Here is a 22,398-nt window from a genome sequence, read left to right on the forward strand (position 1 = left end):
TGCATGTTTACTTGTAACCTTGGACCTTCACAGTGACGATGAAACACAGAAATTGCATCGGGATTGAATACAGGTGGCACCAGGCCCACGTCTGCAATGGCAAGTAACGTTGCACACTGATGTTCTTGGAACCAGTCCTTGGAGTCCCGTAGCTGATTCTGATGCACCGCTGCATGTTTACTTGTAACCTTGGACCTTCACAGTGACGATGAAACACAGAAATTGCATCGGGTTTGAATACAGCTGGCACAATGCCGACGTCTGCAAAGTCAAGTAACGTTGCACAATGCTGTTCTTGGAACCAGTCCTTGGAGTCCCGTAGTTGTTTTCGATGCACCGCTGCACGTTTACTTCTAACCTTGGAATTTCACACTGACGATGTAACACAGAAATTGCATCGGGATTGAATACAGCTGGCACCATGCCGATGTCTGCAAAGTCAAGTAACGTTGCAGACTCTACTTCTTGGAACCAGTCCTTGGAGTCCCATAGTTGTTTCCGATGCACCGCTGAATGTTTACTTGTAAAATTGGACCTTCACACTGACGTAGAAACACAGAAATTCCATCCGGATTGAATACACATGGCACCATGCCGACGTCTGCAAAGTCAAGTAACGTTGCACACTGATGTTCTTGGAACCAGTCCTTGGAGTCTCGTAGTTGTCTCCGATGCACCGCTGCATGTTTACTTGTAACCTTGGACCTTCACAGTGACGATGAAACACAGAAATTGCATCGGGATTGAATTCAGCTGGCACCATGCCGCCGTCTGCAATGTCAAGTAACGTTGCACACTGCTGTTCTTGGAACCAGTCCTAGGAGACCCGTAGTTGTTTCCGATGCACCGCTGCATGTATACTTGTAACTTTGGACCTTCACACTAAAGATGAAACACCGAAATTGCATTGGGATTGAATACAGCTGGCACCATGCCGATGTCTACAAAGTGAAGTAACGTTGCACACTGCTGTTCTTGGAACTAGTCCTTGGAGTCCCGTAGTTGTTTTCGATGCACTGCTGCATGTTTACTTGTAACCTAGGACCTTCACACTGACGAAGAAACACAGAAATTGCATCGGGATTGAATACACATGGCACCATGCCGACGTCTGCAAAGTCAAGTAACGTTGCACACTGCTGTTCTTGGATCCAGTCCTTCGAGTCTCGTAGTTGTTTCCGATGCAGCGCTGCATGTTTACTTGTAACCTTGGACCTTCACTCTGACGATGAAACACTGAAATTGCATCGGGATTGAATTCAGCAGGCACCATGCCGACGTCTGCAAAGTCAAGTAACGTTGCAGACTTCAGTTCTTGGATCCAGTCCTTGGAGTCCCGTAGTGATTCCTGATGCACCGCTGAATGTTTACTTGTAACCTTGGACATTCACACTGACGATGAAACACAGAAATTGCATCGGTATTGAATACACATGGCACCATGCCGACGTCTGCAAAGTCAAGTAACGTTGCACACTGCTGTCCTTGGAACCAGTCCTTGGAGTCCCGTAGTTGATTCCGATGCACCGCTGCATGTTTACTTGTAACCTTGGACCTTCACACTGACGATGGAACACAGAAATTGCATTGGGATTGAATACAGCTGGCACCATGCCGACATCTGCAAAGTGAAGTAACGTTGCACACTGCTGTTCATGGAACCAGTCCATGGAGTCCCGTAGTTGTTTCCGATGCACCGCTGCATGTTTACTCGTAACCTAGGTCCTTCACACTGACGATGGAACACAGAAACTGCATCGGGATTGAATACAGCTGGCACCATGCCGACGTCTGCAAAGTCAAGTAACGTTGCACACTGATGTTCTTGGAACCAGTCCTTGGAGGCCCGTAGTTGTTTCCGATGCACCGCTGCATGTTTACTTGTAACCTTGGACCTTCACACTGACGATGAAACACAGAAATTCCATCGGGATTGAATACAGCTGGCGCCATGCCGACTTATGCAAAGCCAAGTAAGGTTGCACACTGCTGTTCTTGGAACCAGTCCTTGGAGTCGCATAGTTGTTTCCGATGCACCGCTGCATGTTTACTTGTAACCTTGGACCTTCACAGTGACGATGAAACACAGAAATTGCATCGGGATAGAATGCACATGGCACCATGCCGACGTCTGCAAAGTCAAGTAACGTTGCACACTGCTGTTCTTGGAACCAGTCCTTCGAGTCTCGTAGTTGTTTCCGATGCAGCGCTGCATGTTTACTTGTAACCCTGGACGTTCACACTGACGATGGAATACAGAAATTGCATCGGGATTGAATACAGCTGGCACCATGCCGATGTCTGCAAAGTCAAGTAACGTTGCAGACTGTAGTTCTTGGAACCAGTCCTTGGAGTCCCACAGTTGTTTCTGATGCACCGCTGAATGTTTACTTGTAACCTTGGACCTTCACACTGACGAAGAAACACAGAAATTGCATCGGGATTGAATACACATGGCACCATGCCGACGTCTGCAAAGTCAAGTAACGTTGCACACTGCTGTTCTTGGAACCAGTCCTTCGAGTCTCGTAGTTGTTTCCGATGCAGCGCTGCATGTTTACTTGTAACCTTGGACCTTCACTCTGACGATGAAACACTGAAATTGCATCGGGATTGAATACAGCTGTCAACATGCCGACGTCTGCAAAGTCAAGTAATGTTGCACACTGATGTTCTTGGAAGCAGTCCTTGGAGTCCCGTAGCTGTTTCCGATGCACCGCTGCATATTTACTTGTAACCTTGGACCTTCACACTGACGATGGAACACAGAAATTGCATCGGGATTGAATACACTTTGCACCATGCCGACGTCTGCAAAGTCAAGTAACGTTGCACAATGCTGTTCTTGGAACCAACCTTGTAGTCCCGTAGTTGTTTCCGATGCACCGCTGCATGTTTACTTGTAACCTTGAACTTTCACACTGACGATGAAACACAGAAATTGCATCGGTATTGAATACAGTTCGCACCATGCTGACTTATGCCAAGTCAAGTAACGTTGCACACTGCTGTTCTTGGAACCAGTCCTTGGAGTCCCATAGTTCTTTCCGATGCACCGCTGCATGTTTGCATGTTTGCGTAACCTTGGACCGTCACACTGGCGATGAAACACAGAAATTGCATTGGGATTGAATACAGCTGGCACCATGCTGACTTATGCCAAGTCAAGTAACGTTGCACACTGCTGTTCTTGGAACCAGTCCTTGGAGTCCCATAGTTATTTCCGATGCACCGCTGCATGTTTACTTGTAACCTTGGACCTTCACACTGATGATGAAACACAGAAATTGCATTGGGATTGAATACAGCTGGCACCATGCCAACTTATGCAACGTCATGTAACGTTGCACACTGCTGTCCTTGGAATCAGTCCTTGGAGTCCCATAGTTGTCTCCGATGCACCGCTGCATGTTTACTTGTAACCTTGGACCTTCACTCTGACGATGAAACACTTAAATTGCATCGGGATTGAATTCACCTGGCACCATGCCGACGTCTGCAAAGTCAAGTAACGTTGCAGACTGCAGTCCTAGGATCCAGTCCTTGGAGTCCCGTAGTTGATTCCGATGTACCGCTGAATGTTTACTTGTAACCTTGGACCTTCACAGTGACGATGAAACACAGAAATTGCATCGGGATTGAATACAGCTGGCACCATGCCGACGTCTGCAAAGTCAAGTAACGTTGCACACTGCTGTTCTTGGAAGCAGTCCTTGGAGTCCCGTAGTTGTTTCCGATGCACCGCTGTATGTTTACTTGTAACCTTGGAATTTCAAACTAAAGATGAATCACAGAAATTGCATCGGGATTGAATACAGCTGGCACCATGCCGACGTCTGCAAAGTGAAGTAATGTTGCACACTGCATCTATTGGAACCAGTCCTTGGAGTCCCGTAGTTGTATCCGATGCACCACTGAACATTTACTTGTAGCCTTGGACCTTCACACTGACGATGAAACACAGAAATTGCATTGGGATTGAATACAGCTTGCACCATGCCAACTTATGCAAAGTCAAGTAACGTTGCACACTGCTGTTCTTGGAACCAGTCCTTGGAGTCCCGTAGTTGTTTACGATGCACCGCTGCATGTTTACTTGTAACCTTGGACCTTCACACTGACGATGAAACACAGTAATTGCATCCGGATTGAATACTGCTGTCACCATGCCGACGTCTGCAAGGCCAAGTAACGTTGCACACTGCTGTTCTTGGAACCAGTCCTTGGTGTCCCGTAGTTGTTTCCGATGCACTGCTGCATGTATACTTGTAACCTTGGACTTTCACACTGACGATGGAACACAGAAATTGCATCGGGATTGAATACACTTTGCACCATGCCGACGTCTGCAAAGTCAAGTAACGTTGCGCACTGCTGTTCTTCCAACCAGTCCTTGGAGTCCCATAGTTGTTTCCGATGCAACGCTGCATGTTTACTTGTAACCTTGGACTTTCACACTGACGATGAAACGCAGAAATTGCATCGGGATTGAATACAGCTGGCACCATGCCGACTTATGCGAAGCCAAGTAACGTTGCACACTGCTCTTCTTGGAACCAGTCCTTGGAGTCGCGTAGTTGTTTCCAATGCACCGCTGCATGTTTACTTGTAACCTTGGACCTTCACAGTGACGATGAAACACAGAAATTGCATCGGGATTGAATACAGGTGGCACCAGGCCCACGTCTGCAATGTCAAGTAACGTTGCACACTGATATTCTTGGAACCAGTCCTTGGAGTCCCGTAGCTGATTCTGATGCACCGCTGCATGTTTACTTGTAACCTTGGACCTCCACAGTGACGATGAAACACAGAAATTGCATCGGGTTTGAATACAGCTGGCACAATGCCGACGTCTGCAAAGTCAAGTAACGTTGCACAGTGCTGTTCTTGGAACCAGTCCTTGGAGTCCCGTAGTTGTTTTCGATGCACCGCTGCACGTTTACTTGTAACCTTGGAATTTCACACTGACGATGTAACACAGAAATTGCATCGGGATTGAATACAGCTGGCACCATGCCGATGTCTGCAAAGTCAAGTAACGTTGCAGACTCTACTTCTTGGAACCAGTCCTTGGAGTCCCATAGTTGTTTCCGATGCACCGCTGAATGTTTACTTGTAAAATTGGACCTTCACACTGACGATGGAACACAGAAATTCCATCGGGATTGAATACACATGGCACCATGCCGACGTCTGCAAAGTCAAGTAACGTTGCACACTGATGTTCTTGGAACCAGTCCTTGGAGTCTCGTAGTTGTCTCCGATGCACCGCTGCATGTTTACTCGTAACCTAGGTCCTTCACACTGACGATGGAACACAGAAACTGCATCGGGATTGAATACAGCTGGCACCATGCCGACGTCTGCAAAGTCAAGTAACGTTGCACACTGATGTTCTTGGAACCAGTCCTTGGAGGCCCGTAGTTGTTTCCGATGCACCGCTGCATGTTTACTTGTAACCTTGGACCTTCACACTGACGATGAAACACAGAAATTGCATTGGGATTGAATACAGCTTGCACCATGCCAACTTATGCAAAGTCAAGTAACGTTGCACACTGCTGTTCTTGGAACCAGTCCTTGGAGTCCCGTAGTTGTTTACGATGCACCGCTGCATGTTTACTTGTAACCTTGGACCTTCACACTGACGATGAAACACAGTAATTGCATCCGGATTGAATACTGCTGTCACCATGCCGACGTCTGCAAGGCCAAGTAACGTTGCACACTGCTGTTCTTGGAACCAGTCCTTGGTGTCCCGTAGTTGTTTCCGATGCACTGCTGCATGTATACTTGTAACCTTGGACTTTCACACTGACGATGGAACACAGAAATTGCATCGGGATTGAATACACTTTGCACCATGCCGACGTCTGCAAAGTCAAGTAACGTTGCGCACTGCTGTTCTTCCAACCAGTCCTTGGAGTCCCATAGTTGTTTCCGATGCAACGCTGCATGTTTACTTGTAACCTTGGACTTTCACACTGACGATGAAACGCAGAAATTGCATCGGGATTGAATACAGCTGGCACCATGCCGACTTATGCGAAGCCAAGTAACGTTGCACACTGCTCTTCTTGGAACCAGTCCTTGGAGTCGCGTAGTTGTTTCCAATGCACCGCTGCATGTTTACTTGTAACCTTGGACCTTCACAGTGACGATGAAACACAGAAATTGCATCGGGATTGAATACAGGTGGCACCAGGCCCACGTCTGCAATGTCAAGTAACGTTGCACACTGATGTTCTTGGAACCAGTCCTTGGAGTCCCGTAGCTGATTCTGATGCACCGCTGCATGTTTACTTGTAACCTTGGACCTCCACAGTGACGATGAAACACAGAAATTGCATCGGGTTTGAATACAGCTGGCACAATGCCGACGTCTGCAAAGTCAAGTAACGTTGCACAGTGCTGTTCTTGGAACCAGTCCTTGGAGTCCCGTAGTTGTTTTCGATGCACCGCTGCACGTTTACTTGTAACCTTGGACCTTCACACTGACGATGAAACACAGAAATTGCATCGGGAGTGAATACAGCTGGCGCAATGCCGACTTATGCAAAGCCAAGTAACGTTGCACACTGCTGTTCTTGGAACCAGTCCTTGGAGTCGCATAGTTGTTTCCGATGCACCGCTGCATGTTTACTTGTAACCTTGGACATTCACAGTGACGATGAAACACAGAAATTGCATCGGGATTGAATACAGCTGGCACCAGGCCCACGTCTGCAAAGTCAAGTAACGTTGCACACTGCTGTTCTTGGAAGCAGTCCTTGGAGTCCCATAGCTGATTCCGATGCACCGCTGCATGTTTACTTGTAACCTTGGACCTTCACACTGACGATGAAACACAGAAATTGCATCGGGATTGAATACAGCTGGCACCAGGCCCACGTCTGCAAAGTCAAGTAACGTTGCACACTGCTGTTCTTGGAACCAGTCCTTGGAGTCCCATAGCTGATTCCGATGCACCGCTGCATGTTTACTTGTAACCTTGGACCTTCACAGTGACGATGAAACACAGAAATTGCATCGGGATTGAATACAGCTGGCACCATGCCGACGTCTGCAAAATCAAGTAACGTTGCACACTGCTGTTCTTGGAAGCAGTCCTTGGTGTCCCGTAGTTGTTTCCGATGCACCGCTGCATGTTTACTTGTAACCTTGGACCTTCACACTGACTATGGAATACAGATATTGCATCGGGATTGAATACAGCGGCACCATGCCGAAGTCTGCAAAGTCAAGTAACGTTGCACACTGATGTTCTTGGAACCAGTCCTTGGAGTCCCGTAGTTTTTACGATGCACCGCTGCATGTTTACTTGTAACCTTGGACCTTCACACTGACGATGAAACAAAGAAATTGCATCGGGATTGAATACAGCTGTCACCATGCCGACGTCTGCAAAGTCAAGTAATGTTGCACACTGATGTTCTTGGAAGCAGTCCTTGGAGTCCCGTAGCTGTTTCCGATGCACCGCTGCATATTTACTTGTAACCTTGGACCTTCACACTGACGATGGAACACAGAAATTGCATCGGGATTGAATACACTTTGCACCATGCCGACGTCTGCAAAGTCAAGTAACGTTGCACAATGCTGTTCTTGGAACCAACCTTGTAGTCCCGTAGTTGTTTCCGATGCACCGCTGCATGTTTACTTGTAACCTTGAACTTTCACACTGACGATGAAACACAGAAATTGCATCGGTATTGAATACAGTTCGCACCATGCTGACTTATGCCAAGTCAAGTAACGTTGCACACTGCTGTTCTTGGAACCAGTCCTTGGAGTCCCGTAGTTCTTTCCGATGCACCGCTGCATGTTTGCATGTTTGCGTAACCTTGGACCGTCACACTGGCGATGAAACACAGAAATTGCATTGGGATTGAATACAGCTGGCACCATGCTGACTTATGCCAAGTCAAGTAACGTTGCACACTGCTGTTCTTGGAACCAGTCCTTGGAGTCCCATAGTTGTTTCCGATGCACCGCTGCATGTTTACTTGTAACCTTGGACCTTCACACTGACGATGAAACACAGAAATTGCATTGGGATTGAATACAGCTGGTACCATGCCAACTTATGCAACGTCATGTAACGTTGCACACTGCTGTCCTTGGAATCAGTCCTTGGAGTCCCATAGTTGATTCCGATGCACCGCTGCATGTTTACTTGTAACCTTGGACCTTCACAGTGACGATGAAACACAGAAATTGCATCGGGTTTGAATACAGCTGGCACCATGCCGACGTCTGCAAAGTCAAGTAACGTTGCACAGTGCTGTTCTTGGAACCAGTCCTTGGAGTCCCGTAGTTGTTTTCGATGCACCGCTGCACGTTTACTTGTAACCTTGGAATTTCACACTGACGATGTAACACAGAAATTGCATCGGGATTGAATACAGCTGGCACCATGCCGATGTCTGCAAAGTCAAGTACCGTTGCAGACTCTACTTCTTGGAACCAGTCCTTGGAGTCCCATAGTTGTTTCCGATGCACCGCTGAATGTTTACTTGTAAAATTGGACCTTCACACTGACGTAGAAACACAGAAATTCCATCGGGATTGAATACACATGGCACCATGCCGACGTCTGCAAAGTCAAGTAACGTTGCACACTGATGTTCTTGGAACCAGTCCTTGGAGTCTGGTAGTTGTCTCCGATGCACCGCTGCATGTTTACTTGTAACCTTGGACCTTCACTCTGACGATGAAACACTTAAATTGCATCGGGATTGAATTCACCTGGCACCATGCCGACGTCTGCAAAGTCAAGTAACGTTGCAGACTGCAGTTCTAGGATCCAGTCCTTGGAGTCCCGTAGTTGATTCCGATGCACCGCTGAATGTTTACTTGTAACCTTGGACCTTCACAGTGACGATGAAACACAGAAATTGCATCGGGATTGAATACAGCTGGCACCATGCCGACGTCTGCAAAGTCAAGTAACGTTGCACACTGCTGTTCTTGGAAGCAGTCCTTGGAGTCCCGTAGTTGTTTCCGATGCACCGCTGTATGATTGCTTGTAACCTTGGAATTTCAAACTAAAGATAAATCACAGAAATTGCATCGGGATTGAATACAGCTGGCACCATGCCGACGTCTGCAAAGTGAAGTAATGTTGCACACTGCATTTATTGGAACCAGTCCTTGGAGTCCCGTAGTTGTTTCCTATGCACCACTGAACGTTTACTTGTAGCCTTGGACCTTCACACTGACGATGAAACACAGAAATTGCATTGGGATTGAATACAGCTTGCACCATGCCAACTTATGCAAAGTCAAGTAATGTTGCACACTGCAGTTCTTGGAACCAGTCCTTGGAGTCCCGTAGTTGTTTACGATGCACCGCTGCATGTTTACTTGTAACCTTGGACCTTCACACTGACGATGAAACACAGTAATTGCATCCGGATTGAATACTGCTGTCACCATGCCGACGTCTGCAAGGCCAAGTAACGTTGCACACTGCTGTTCTTGGAACCAGTCCTTGGTGTCCCGTAGTTGTTTCCGATGCACTGCTGCATGTATACTTGTAACCATGGACTTTCACACTGACGATGGAACACAGAAATTGCATCGGGATTGAATACACTTTGCACCATGCCGACGTCTGCAAAGTCAAGTAACGTTGCGCACTGCTGTTCTTGCAACCAGTCCTTGGAGTCCCATAGTTGTTTCCGATGCACCGCTGCATGTTTACTTGTAACCTTGGACTTTCACACTGACGATGAAACGCAGAAATTGCATCGGGATTGAATACAGCTGGCACCATGCCGACTTATGCGAAGCCAAGTAACGTTGCACACTGCTCTTCTTGGAACCAGTCCTTGGAGTCGCGTAGTTGTTTCCAATGCACCGCTGCATGTTTACTTGTAACCTTGGACCTTCACAGGGACGATGAAACACAGAAATTGCATCGGGATTGAATACAGGTGGCACCAGGCCCACGTCTGCAATGTCAAGTAACGTTGCACACTGATGTTCTTGGAACCAGTCCTTGGAGTCCCGTAGCTGATTCTGATGCACCGCTGCATGTTTACTTGTAACCTTGGACCTTCACAGTGACGATGAAACACAGAAATTGCATCGAGTTTGAATACAGCTGGCACAATGCCGACGTCTGAAAAGTCAAGTAACGTTGCACAGTGCTGTTCTTGGAACCAGTCCTTGGAGTCCCGTAGTTGTTTTCGATGCACCGCTGCACGTTTACTTGTAACCTTGGAATTTCACACTGACGATGTAACACAGAAATTGCATCGGGATTGAATACAGCTGGCACCATGCCGATGTCTGCAAAGTCAAGTAACGTTGCAGACTCTACTTCTTGGAACCAGTCCTTGGAGTTCCATAGTTGTGTCCGATGCACCGCTGAATGTTTACTTGTAAAATTGGACCTTCACACTGACGTAGAAATACAGAAATTCCATCGGGATTGAATACACATGGCACCATGCCGACGTCTGCAAAGTCAAGTAACGTTGCACACTGATGTTCTTGGAACCAGTCCTTGGAGTCCCGTAGTTGTTTTCGATGCACCGCTGCACGCTTACTTGTAACCTTGGAATTTCACACTGACGATGTAACACAGAAATTGCATCGGGTTTGAATACAGCTGGCACAATGCCGACGTCTGCAAAGTCAAGTAACGTTGCACAGTGCTGTTCTTGGAACCAGTCCTTGGAGTCCCGTAGTTGTTTTCGATGCACCGCTGCACGTTTACTTGTAACCTTGGAATTTCACACTGACGATGTAACACAGAAATTGCATCGGGATTGAATACAGCTGGCACCATGCCGATGTCTGCAAAGTCAAGTAACGTTGCAGACTCTACTTCTTGGAACCAGTCCTTGGAGTCCCATAGTTGTTTCCGATGCACCGCTGAATGTTTACTTGTAAAATTGGACCTTCACACTGACGTAGAAATACAGAAATTCCATCGGGATTGAATACACATGGCACCATGCCGACGTCTGCAAAGTCAAGTAACGTTGCACACTGATGTTCTTGGAACCAGTCCTTGGAGGCCCGTAGTTGTTTTCGATGCACCGCTGCATGTTTACTTGTAACCTTGGACCTTCACACTGACGATGAAACACAGAAATTGCATCGGGATTGAATACAGCTGGCGCCATGCCGACTTATGCAAAGCCAAGTAACGTTGCACACTGCTGTTCTTGGAACCAGTCCTTGGAGTCGCATAGTTGTTTCCGATGCACCGCTGCATGTTTACTTGTAACCTTGGACCTTCACAGTGACGATGAAACACAGAAATTGCATCGGGATTGAATACAGCTGGCACCAGGCCCACGTCTGCAAAGTCAAGTAACGTTGCACACTGCTGTTCTTGGAACCAGTCCTTGGAGTCCCATAGCTGATTCCGATGCACCGCTGCATGTTTACTTGTAACCTTGGACCTTCACAGTGACGATGAAACACAGAAATTGCATCGGGATTGAATACAGCTGGCACCATGCCGACGTCTGCAAAATCAAGTAACGTTGCACACTGCTGTTCTTGGAAGCAGTCCTTGGTGTCCCGTAGCTGTTTCCGATGCACCGCTGCATATTTACTTGTAACCTTGGACCTTCACACTGACGATGGAACACAGAAATTGCATCGGGATTGAATACACTTTGCACCATGCCGACGTCTGCAAAGTCAAGTAACGTTGCACAATGCTGTTCTTGGAACCAACCTTGTAGTCCCGTAGTTGTTTCCGATGCACCGCTGTATGTTTACTTGTAACCTTGAAATTTCACACTGACGATGAAACACAGAAATTGCATCGGTATTGAATACAGTTCGCACCATGCTGACTTATGCCAAGTCAAGTAACGTTGCACACTGCTGTTCTTGGAACCAGTCCTTGGAGTCCCGTAGTTCTTTCCGATGCACCGCTGCATGTTTGCATGTTTGCGTACCCTTGGACCGTCACACTGGCGATGAAACACAGAAATTGCATTGGGATTGAATACAGCTGGCACCATGCTGACTTATGCCAAGTCAAGTAACGTTGCACACTGCTGTTCTTGGAACCAGTCCTTGGAGTCACATAGTTGTTTCCGATGCACCGCTGCATGTTTACTTGTAACCTTGGACCTTCACACTGACGATGAAAAACAGAAATTGCATTGGGATTGAATACAGCTGGCACCATGCCAACTTATGCAACGTCATGTAACGTTGCACACTGCTGTCCTTGGAATCAGTCCTTGGAGTCCCATAGTTGATTCCGATGCACCACTGCATGTTTACTTGTAACCTTGGACCTTCACAGTGACGATGAAACACAGAAATTACATCGGGATTCAATACAGCTGGCACCATGCCGACGTCTGCAAAGTCAAGTAACGTTGCACACTGTTGTTCTTGGAACCAGTCCTTGGGGTCCCGTAGTTGTTTCCGATGTACCGCTGCATGTTTACTTGTAACCTTGGACCTTCACACTGACGATGAAACACAGAAATTGCATCGGGATTGAATACAGCTGGCACCATGCCAACTTATGCAAAGTCAAGTAACGTTGCACACTGCTGTTCTTGGCACCAGTCCTTGGAGTCCCGTAGTTGTTTCTGATGCACCGCTGCATGTTTACTTGTAACCTTGGACCTTCACACTGACGATGAAACACAGAAATTGCATCGGGATTGAATACAGATGTCACCATGCCGACGTCTGCAAAGTCATATAACGTTGCACACTGCTGCTCTTGGAAGCAGTCCTTGGAGTCCCGTAGTTGTTTCCGATGCACCGCTGCATGTTTACTTGTAACCTTGGACCTTCACACTGACGATGGAACACAGAAATTGCATCGGAATTGAATACAGCTGTCACCATGCCGACGTCTGCAAAGTCAAGTAACGTTGCACACTGCTGTCCTTGGAACCAGCCCTTGGAGTCCCGTAGTTGTTTCCAATGCACCGCTGCATGTTTACTTGTAACCTTGGACTTTCACACTGACGATGAAACACAGAAATTGCATCGGTATTGAATACAGCTGGCACCATGCCGACGTCTGCAAAGTCAAGTAACTTTGCACACTGCTGTTCTTGCAACCAGTCCTTGGAGTCCCGTAGCTGTTTCCAATGCACCGCTGCATGTTTGCATGTTTGCGTAACCTTGGACCTTCACACTGACGATGAAACACAGAAATTGCTTTGGGATTGAATACAGCTGGCACCATGCTGACTTATGCCACGTCTAGTAACGTTGCATACTGCTGTTCTTGGAACCAGTCCTTGGAGTCCCGTAGTTGTTTCCGATGCACCGAAGCATGTTCTCTTGTAACCTTGGACCTTCACACTGACGATGAAACACAGAAATTGCATTGGGATTGAATACAGCTGGCACCATGCCGACTTATGCAAAGTCAAGTAACGTTGCACACTGCTGTTCTTGGAACCAGTCCTTGGAGTCCCGTCGTTGTCTCCGATGCACCGCAACATGTTTACTTGTAACCTTGGACCTTCACAGTGACGAAGAAACACAGAAATTGCATCCGGATTGAATACAGCTGGCACCATGCTGACGTCTGCAATGTCAAGTTATGTTGCACACTGCTGTTCTTGGAACCAGTCCGAGGAGTCCCGTAGTTGTTTCCGATGCACCACTGCACGTTTGCTTGTAACCTTGGACCTTCACACTGACGATGAAACACAGAAATTGCATTGTGACTGAATACAGCTGGCACCATGCCAACTTATGCAAAGTCAAGTAACGTTGCACACTGCTGTTCTTGGAACCAGTCCTTGGAGTCCCGTAGTTGTTTCCGATGCACCGCTGCATGTTTACGTGTTACCTTGGATCTTCACACTGACGATGAAGCACAGAAATTGCGTCGGGATTGAGTACAGCTGTCACCATGCCGACGTCTGCAAAGTCAAGTAACGTTGCACACTGATGTTCTTGGAACCAGTCCTTGGAGTCCCGTAGTTGTTTCCGATGCATCGCTGCATGTTTACTTGTAATCTTGGACCTTCACACTGACGATGGAACACAGAAATTGCATCGGGATTTAATACACTTTGCACCATACCGACGTCTGCAAAGTCAAGTAACGTTGCACACTGCTGTTCTTGGAACCAATCCTTGGAGTCCCGTAGTTGTTTCCGATGCACCGCTGCATGTTTACTTGTAACCTTGGACTTTCACACTGACGATGAAACACAGAAATTGCATCGGTATTGAATACAGCTGGCACCATGCCGACGTCTGCAAAGTCAAGTAACTTTGCACACTGCTGTTCTTGCAACCAGTCCTTGGAGTCCCGTAGTTGTTTCCAATGCACCGCTGCATGTTTGCATGTTTGCGTAACCTTGGACCTTCACACTGACGATGAAACACAGAAATTGCTTTGGGATTGAATACAGCTGGCACCATGCTGACTTATGCCAAGTCTAGTAACGTTGCATACTGCTGTTCTTGGAACCAGTCCTTGGAGTCCCGTAGTTGTTTCCGATGCACCGCTGCACGTTTACTTGTAACCTTGGAATTTCACACTGACGATGTAACACAGAAATTGCATCGGGATTGAATACAGCTGGCACCATGCCGATGTCTGCAAAGTCAAGTAACGTTGCAGACTCTACTTCTTGGAACCAGTCCTTGGAGTTCCATAGTTGTGTCCGATGCACCGCTGAATGTTTACTTGTAAAATTGGACCTTCACACTGACGTAGAAATACAGAAATTCCATCGGGATTGAATACACATGGCACCATGCCGACGTCTGCAAAGTCAAGTAACGTTGCACACTGATGTTCTTGGAACCAGTCCTTGGAGTCCCGTAGTTGTTTTCGATGCACCGCTGCACGCTTACTTGTAACCTTGGAATTTCACACTGACGATGTAACACAGAAATTGCATCGGGTTTGAATACAGCTGGCACAATGCCGACGTCTGCAAAGTCAAGTAACGTTGCACAGTGCTGTTCTTGGAACCAGTCCTTGGAGTCCCGTAGTTGTTTTCGATGCACCGCTGCACGTTTACTTGTAACCTTGGAATTTCACACTGACGATGTAACACAGAAATTGCATCGGGATTGAATACAGCTGGCACCATGCCGATGTCTGCAAAGTCAAGTAACGTTGCAGACTCTACTTCTTGGAACCAGTCCTTGGAGTCCCATAGTTGTTTCCGATGCACCGCTGAATGTTTACTTGTAAAATTGGACCTTCACACTGACGTAGAAATACAGAAATTCCATCGGGATTGAATACACATGGCACCATGCCGACGTCTGCAAAGTCAAGTAACGTTGCACACTGATGTTCTTGGAACCGGTCCTTGGAGGCCCGTAGTTGTTTTCGATGCACCGCTGCATGTTTACTTGTAACCTTGGACCTTCACACTGACGATGAAACACAGAAATTGCATCGGGATTCAATACAGCTGGCGCCATGCCGACTTATGCAAAGCCAAGTAACGTTGCACACTGCTGTTCTTGGAACCAGTCCTTGGAGTCGCATAGTTGTTTCCGATGCACCGCTGCATGTTTACTTGTAACCTTGGACCTTCACAGTGACGATGAAACACAGAAATTGCATCGGGATTGAATACAGCTGGCACCAGGCCCACGTCTGCAAAGTCAAGTAACGTTGCACACTGCTGTTCTTGGAACCAGTCCTTGGAGTCCCATAGCTGATTCCGATGCACCGCTGCATGTTTACTTGTAACCTTGGACCTTCACAGTGACGATGAAACACAGAAATTGCATCGGGATTGAATACAGCTGGCACCATGCCGACGTCTGCAAAATCAAGTAACGTTGCACACTGCTGTTCTTGGAAGCAGTCCTTGGTGTCCCGTAGCTGTTTCCGATGCACCGCTGCATATTTACTTGTAACCTTGGACCTTCATACTGACGATGGAACACAGAAATTGCATCGGGATTGAAAACACTTTGCACCATGCCGACGTCTGCAAAGTCAAGTAACGTTGCACAATGCTGTTCTTGGAACCAACCTTGTAGTCCCGTAGTTGTTTCCGATGCACCGCTGTATGTTTACTTGTAACCTTGAAATTTCACACTGACGATGAAACACAGAAATTGCATCGGTATTGAATACAGTTCGCACCATGCTGACTTATGCCAAGTCAAGTAACGTTGCACACTGCTGTTCTTGGAACCAGTCCTTGGAGTCCCGTAGTTCTTTCCGATGCACCGCTGCATGTTTGCATGTTTGCGTAACCTTGGACCGTCACACTGGCGATGAAATACAGAAATTGCATTGGGATTGAATACAGCTGGCACCATGCTGACTTATGCCAAGTCAAGTAACGTTGCACACTGCTGTTCTTGGAACCAGTCCTTGGAGTCACATAGTTGTTTCCGATGCACCGCTGCATGTTTACTTGTAACCTTGGACCTTCACACTGACGATGAAAAACAGAAATTGCATTGGGATTGAATACAGCTGGCACCATGCCAACTTATGCAACGTCATGTAACGTTGCACACTGCTGTCCTTGGAATCAGTCCTTGGAGTCCCATAGTTGATTCCGATGCACCACTGCATGTTTACTTGTAACCTTGGACCTTCACAGTGACGATGAAACACAGAAATTACATCGGGATTGAATACAGCTGGCACCATGCCGACGTCTGCAAAGTCAAGTAACGTTGCACACTGTTGTTCTTGGAACCAGTCCTTGGGGTCCCGTAGTTGTTTCCGATGTACCGCTGCATGTTTACTTGTAACCTTGGACCTTCACACTGACGATGAAACACAGAAATTGCATCGGGATTGAATACAGCTGGCACCATGCCAACTTATGCAAAGTCAAGTAACGTTGCACACTGCTGTTCTTGGCACCAGTCCTTGGAGTCCCGTAGTTGTTTCTGATGCACCGCTGCATGTTTACTTGTAACCTTGGACCTTCACACTGACGATGAAACACAGAAATTGCATCGGGATTGAATACAGATGTCACCATGCCGACGTCTGCAAAGTCATATAACGTTGCACACTGCTGCTCTTGGAAGCAGTCCTTTAGTCCCGTAGTTGTTTCCGATGCACCGCTGCATGTTTACTTGTAACCTTGGACCTTCACACTGACGATGGAACACAGAAATTGCATCGGAATTGAATACAGCTGTCACCATGCCGACGTCTGCAAAGTCAAGTAACGTTGCACACTGCTGTCCTTGGAACCAGCCCTTGGAGTCCCGTAGTTGTTTCCAATGCACCGCTGCATGTTTACTTGTAACCTTGGACTTTCACACTGACGATGAAACACAGAAATTGCATCGGTATTGAATACAGCTGGCACCATGCCGACGTCTGCAAAGTCAAGTAACTTTGCACACTGCTGTTCTTGCAACCAGTCCTTGGAGTCCCGTAGTTGTTTCCAATGCACCGCTGCATGTTTGCATGTTTGCGTAACCTTGGACCTTCACACTGACGATGAAACACAGAAATTGCTTTGGGATTGAATACAGCTGGCACCATGCTGACTTATGCCAAGTCTAGTAACGTTGCATACTGCTGTTCTTGGAACCAGTCCTTGGAGTCCCGTAGTTGTTTCCGATGCACCGAAGCATGTTCACTTGTAACCTTGGACCTTCACACTGACGATGAAACACAGAAATTGCATTGGGATTGAATACAGCTGGCACCATGCCGACTTATGCAAAGTCAAGTAACGTTGCACACTGCTGTTCTTGGAACCAGTCCTTGGAGTCCCGTCGTTGTCTCCGATGCACCGCAACATGTTTACTTGTAACCTTGGACCTTCACAGTGACGCAGAAACACAGAAATTGCATCCGGATTGAATACAGCTGGCACCATGCTGACGTCTGCAATGTCAAGTTATGTTGCACACTGCTGTTCTTGGAACCAGTCCGAGGAGTCCCGTAGTTGTTTCCGATGCACCACTGCACGTTTGCTTGTAACCTTGGACCTTCACACTGACGATGAAACACAGAAATTGCATTGTGACTGAATACAGCTGGCACCATGCCAACTTATGCAAAGTCAAGTAACGTTGCACACTGCTGTTCTTGGAACCAGTCCTTGGAGTCCCGTAGTTGTCTCCGATGCACCGCTGCATGTTTACGTGTTACCTTGGATCTTCACACTGACGATGAAGCACAGAAATTGCGTCGGGATTGAGTACAGCTGTCACCATGCCGACGTCTGCAAAGTCAAGTAACGTTGCACACTGATGTTCTTGGAACCAGTCCTTGGAGTCCCGTAGTTGTTTCCGATGCATCGCTGCATGTTTACTTGTAATCTTGGACCTTCACACTGACGATGGAACACAGAAATTGCATCGGGATTTAATACACTTTGCACCATACCGACGTCTGCAAAGTCAAGTAACGTTGCACACTGCTGTTCTTGGAACCAATCCTTGGAGTCCCGTAGTTGTTTCCGATGCACCGCTGCATGTTTACTTGTAACCTTGGACTTTCACACTGACGATGAAACACAGAAATTGCATCGGTATTGAATACAGCTGGCACCATGCCGACGTCTGCAAAGTCAAGTAACTTTGCACACTGCTGTTCTTGCAACCAGTCCTTGGAGTCCCGTAGTTGTTTCCAATGCACCGCTGCATGTTTGCATGTTTGCGTAACCTTGGACCTTCACACTGACGATGAAACACAGAAATTGCTTTGGGATTGAATACAGCTGGCACCATGCTGACTTATGCCAAGTCTAGTAACGTTGCATACTGCTGTTCTTGGAACCAGTCCTTGGAGTCCCGTAGTTGTTTCCGATGCACCGAAGCATGTTCACTTGTAACCTTGGACCTTCACACTGACGATGAAACACAGAAATTGCATTGGGATTGAATACAGCTGGCAACATGCCGACGTCTGCAAAGTCAAGTAACGTTGCACACTGCTGTTCTTGGAACCAGTCCTTGGAGTCCCGTAGTTGTTTCCGATGCACCGCTGCATCTTTACTTATAACCTTGGACCATCACACTGACGATGAAACACAGAAATTTCATCGGGATTGAAATCAGCTGACACCATGCCGACGTCTGCAAAGTGAAGTAACGTTGCACACTGCTGTTCTGGGAACCAGTCCTTGGAGTCCCGTAGTTGTTTCCGATGCACCACTGTACGTTTACTTGTAACCTTGGACCTTCACACTGACGATGAGACACAGAAATTGCATGGGGATTGAATACAGCTGTTACCAAGCCGACGTCTGCAAAGTGAAGTAACGTTGCACACTGATGTTCTTGGAACCAGTCCTTGGAGTCCCGTAGTTGTTTCCGATGCACCGCTGCATGTTTACGTGTAACCTTGGACCTTCACACTGACGATGAAGCACAGAAATTGCGTCGGGATTGAGTACAGCTGTCACCATGCCGACGTCTGCAAAGTCAAGTAACGTTGCACACTGCTGTTCTTGGAACAAGTCCTTGGAGTCCCGTAGTTGTTTCCGATGCATCGCTGCATGTTTACTTGTAATCTTGGACCTTCACACTGACGATGGAACACAGAAATTGCATCGGGATTTAATACACTTTGCACCATACCGACGTCTGCAAAGTCAAGTAACGTTGCACACTGCTGTTCTTGGAACCAATCCTTGGAGTCCCGTAGTTGTTTCCGATGCACCGCTGCATGTTTACTTGTAACCTTGGACCTTCACACAGACGATGAAACACAGAAATTGCATCGGGATTCAATACAGCTGGCACTATGCCGACTTATGCAAAGCCAAGTAACGTTGCACACTGCTGTTCTTGGAGCCAGTCCTTGGAGTCGCGTAGTTGTTTCCGATGCACCGCTGCATGTTTACTTGTAACCTTGGACCTTCACAGTGACGATGAAACACAGAAATTGTATCGGGATTGAATACAGCTGGCACCAGGCCCACGACTGCAAAGTCAAGTACGTTGCACACTGATGTTCTTGGAACCAGTCCTTGGAGTCCCGTAGTTGCTTTCGATGCACCGCTGCATATTTACTTGTAACCTTGGAATTTCACACTGGCGATGTAACACAGAAATTGCATCGGGATTGAATACAGCTGGCACCATGCTGACGTCTTGAAAGTCAAGTAACGTTGCAGACTGCTGTTCTTGGAACCATTCCTTGGAGTCCCGTAGTTGTTTCCAATGCACCGCTGAATGTTTACTTGTAACCTTGAACCTTCACACTGACGTTGAAACACAGAAATTGCATCGGGATTGAATACACGTGGCACCCTGCCGACGTCTGCAAAGTCAAGTAATGTTGCACACTGCTGTTCTTGGAAGCAGTCCTTGGAGTCCCGTAGTTGTTTCCAATGCACCGCTGCATGTTTACTTGTAACCTTGGACCTTCACACTGACGATTAAACACAGAAATTGCAACGGGATTGAATACAGCTGGCACAATGCCGACGTCAGCAAAGTCAAGTACCGTTGCATACTGATGTTCTTGGAACCAGTCCTTGGAGTCCTGTAGTTGTTTCCGATGCACCGCTGCATGTTTACTTGTAACCTTTGACCTTCACACTAAAGATGAAACACAGAAATTGCATCGGGTTTGAATACAGCTGGCACCATGCCGACTTATGCAAAGTCAAGTAACGTTGCACACTGCTGTTCTTGGGACCAATACTTGGAGTCCCGTAGATGTTTCCGATGCACCACTGCATGTTTACTTGTAAACTTGGAGCTTCACACTGACGATGAAACACAGAAATTGCATTGGGATTGAATACAGCTGGCACCATGCCGACGTCTGCAAAGTCAAGTAACGTTGCACACTGCTGTTCTTGGAACCAGTCCTTGGAGTCCCGTAGTTGTTTCCGATGCACCACTGCATGTTTACTTGTAACCTTGGACCTTTACACTGACGTAGAAACACAGAAATTGCATCGGGATTGAATACAGCTGTCACCATGCCGACGTCTGCAAAGTCAAGTAACGTTGCACACTGCTGCTCTTGGAAGCAGTCCTTGGAGTCCCGTAGTTGTTTCCGATGCACCGCTGCATGTTAACGTGTAAACTTGGACCTTCACACTGACGATGAAACTCAGAAATTGCGTCGGGATTGAATACAGCTGTCACCATACCGACGTCTGCAAAGTCAAGTAACGTTACACACTGCTGTTCTTGGAACCAGTCCTTGGAGTCCCGTAGTTGTTTCCGATGCACCGCTGCATGTTTACTTGTAACCTTGGATCTTCACACTGACGATGGAACACAGAAATTGCATCGGGATTGAATACACTTTGCACCATGCCGACGTCTGCAAAGTCAAGTAACGTTGCACACTGATGTTCTTGGAACCGGTCCTTGGAGTCCCGTAGTTGTTTCCGATGCACCGCTGCATGTTTACTTGTAACCTTGGACCTTCATACTGACGATGAAACTCAGAAATTGCATCGGGATTGAATACAGCTGGCACCATGCCGACGTCTGCAAAGTCAAGTAACATTGCAAACTGCTGTTCTTGGAAGCAGTCCTTGGAGTCCCGTAGTTGTTTCCGATGCACCGCTGCATGTTTACTTGTAACCTTGGACCTTCACACTGACGATTAAACACAGAAATTGCATCGGGATTGAATACAGCTGGCACAATGCCGACGTCTGCAAAGTCAAGTAACGTTGCATACTGATGTTCTTGGAACCAGTCCTTGGAGTCCTGTAATTGTTTCCGATGCACCGCTGCATGTTTACTTGTAACCTTGGACCTTCACACTAAAGATGAAACACAGAAATTGCATCGGGTTTGAATACAGCTGGCACCATGCCGACTTACGCAAAGTCAAGTAACGTTGCACACTGCTGTTCTTGTTACCAATCCTTGGAGTTCCGTAATTGTTTCCGATGCACCACTGCACGTTTACTTGTAACCTTGGAGCTTCACACTGACGATGAAACACAGAAATTGCATTGGGATTGAATACAGCTGGCACCATGCCGACGTCTGCAAAGTCAAGTAACGTTGCACACTGCTGTTCTTGGAACCAGTCCTTGGAGTCCCGTAGTTGTTTCCGATGCACCACTGCATGTTTACTTGTAACCTTGGACCTTCACACTGACGATGAAACACAGAAATTGCATCGGGATTGAATACAGCTGTCACCATGCCGACGTCTGCAAAGTCAAGTAACGTTGCACACTGCTGTTCTTGGAAGCAGTCCTTGGAGTCCCGTAGTTGTTTCCGATGCACCGCTGCATGTTAACGTGTAACCTTGGACCTTCACACTGATTATGAAATACAGAAATTGCGTCGGGATTGAATACAGCTGTCACCATACCGACGTCTGCAAAGTCAAGTAACGTTGCACACTGCTGTTCTTGGAAGCAGTCCTTGGAGTCCCGTAGTTGTTTCCGATGCATCGCTGCATGTTTACTTGTAATCTTGGACCTTCACACTGACGATGAAACACAGAAATTGCATCGGTATTGAATACACTTTGCACCATGCCGA

Source organism: Schistocerca nitens, chromosome 8 (assembly GCF_023898315.1).
Source record: "Schistocerca nitens isolate TAMUIC-IGC-003100 chromosome 8, iqSchNite1.1, whole genome shotgun sequence".
Taxonomy (NCBI): domain Eukaryota; kingdom Metazoa; phylum Arthropoda; class Insecta; order Orthoptera; family Acrididae; genus Schistocerca; species Schistocerca nitens.